Source organism: Halyomorpha halys, unplaced genomic scaffold, assembly GCF_000696795.3.
Source record: "Halyomorpha halys isolate HHAL.00 unplaced genomic scaffold, Hhal_1.1 Scaffold370.1, whole genome shotgun sequence".
Taxonomy (NCBI): domain Eukaryota; kingdom Metazoa; phylum Arthropoda; class Insecta; order Hemiptera; family Pentatomidae; genus Halyomorpha; species Halyomorpha halys.
This window is the reverse complement of record NW_027107863.1, coordinates 502,485-504,678: the sequence shown is the minus strand read 5'-3', so window position 1 is coordinate 504,678 and position 2,194 is coordinate 502,485.

Genomic DNA, 2,194 nt, shown 5'->3' with positions numbered 1-2,194 from the left:
GAAGGTTATAAACATAAAGGCTTATAAAACAAGTTGCTGAGAAAATCCGCTAGAGGCTCTTATGCATTTAACGTTTAACATGACTTCTCTTTTCGAGATCAGGCTCAGCCGCTAGATTATTCTACAATTAATGAGGCTGGGCGGCAGTAGGGCTCTATAACCCACAGGATTGACTCACGGCTACTGTTTAACAACAAATAATTATCTCTCCAGCCCGATATGAACCCGGATCATTAGAGTTATTAGTATGGTGACTTATCACTGTACCACCCATTAAGAAACTTAAATATATTAAAACATATCGTCTCCTCCATATTTCAAAACTTCATTTATAATTCCCTCTTCTCCTGGATATTTATTATTTTTTAGGCTGCCTCTACTTCGGTTGTCATAATGGGTGGTACAAAATAATTTATTTATTGCTTTTGGTTTGGTGAGATATTTGTCTGAGAAGTATAGTTATTAAAAAAGCCTCCGATTTTATGATTTCCTGTTGCTTTCTATAATTCCTTTCTTGTTTTTTAAATTAGCTTGTGGTGGCAAGATTAACGTCTTCAGCGGCAATAGTTCAAGTTTGCAAAGAGAGTGTTTGAAATGGGTTTGCCATTGTCGAAGTTATTATCAACATTTGTATTTCTTTAGTGTATTTCTTTTAAATCTATTTTTAATTATAATTCATTTAATGTTTCATTATTTTACATTTGTTTTAGTGGAAAACCCATTTGAAACCTCTCGCAATATGATCAATTAAAATTAATTAATTATGAAGAACTTGTGTGTTGTTATCTAAAAAAACTGATCGTTTATGTTAATAATAATTATGAATGTGTTGTTATATATGTCAAGTGTAAATATTGTTGTACTGACAAATAAAGAACGTAACTTTCCAGAATTTTCCCTCGCTTAGTTTATTTTAAATTTTTTTGATCGAACGGCATTTATTAAGTATATCAGTTATTCTTTGCTCTTTGTATGATCATAAGTCCCGTTTGATGTGGTGTCGGATTTGTTTATTTAGTTGAGAATTATTATTTTCGGTTGAATTAGAATACACTACGATAATCAGATCAATTTGGACCATATGGAATTGAGCTCTGGGGCTCTACCAAACCATCAAATTCCTCCCGCATCCAATCCTTACAATCCAAAATCCTACGTAAAATCCTTGATGCTCCTTATTACGTTAAAAATAAACTCAATTAACAAAGATCTTACATCCCATTCGTTGCAGATTTGACCCAAAACAGATATGCGTCTTTTCATTCCAAACTCCTTACCCATCCTAACCCATTAATTCTTAATCTTTCATCCTTAACAATCCCTGATAATTCTCCGAGGCGTCTAAAAAGAAGATGGGCACAGGACATTCTAATTTAAATTAATGATTGAAGTACCACCAATGGGTAGTTCCTTCCTTAGATTTTCAAGTGTATATGAAACATACAACATATTTACTTATTGTATTTATTATAAATCACATTAAATTTAAAAAAAAAAAAAAGACAATTAATTTTATGTAGAAAAATTCTTGTTTTTAATTTTTTAGAAGTTTCTCCAATGTATAAACCTTCAAAATTCTGGCAATTAACTTTATAAACAACATTTAAATAATCCATGTAGGGGATTCCAGGTCCATTTATTTTTGTAGAAGTTGATTAGTATTTTTAGTTTGTTACTATGTACGAAGTTCAAGATGTGTTCCTCTTACATAACATATCTCAATTTCAGTATAAATGGACTTAGGCCACATTCAAAATAAACAGCACATTTATAGAGTGTCAACGGAAGAGTAACTGACTGAGTGATGATCACTTTAGTAGCCGCAGTTGTAAATGAGTGTAAAGTTTCTTCACCCATGTTACATAATTCATCAAGCAGCCTAACTCATCTATTCAAAGCCCACTACGTTCGTTGCTGTTAGTGTAAATTCTCTATCATTACGCAATTACACGATCCTTCTAAATTAACCATCTTCAATAACGTTCAGGATCTTTACGTTATTGTTTACGTCTGTTAGGCGCCAGGTAATTTGTGTTAGAGGATGCTTCAGTTGAAGATGTCTCGTATTCTTGCGGAAGAAATTCATTCAATTCTTCTAATAATTGAGCTGTTGTGAGAAAACTTGGTGTAAGTCATTCTGCCCTCATTAAAATTAATTATGAAATTGGTGAATCTTCCTTATATATATATATAT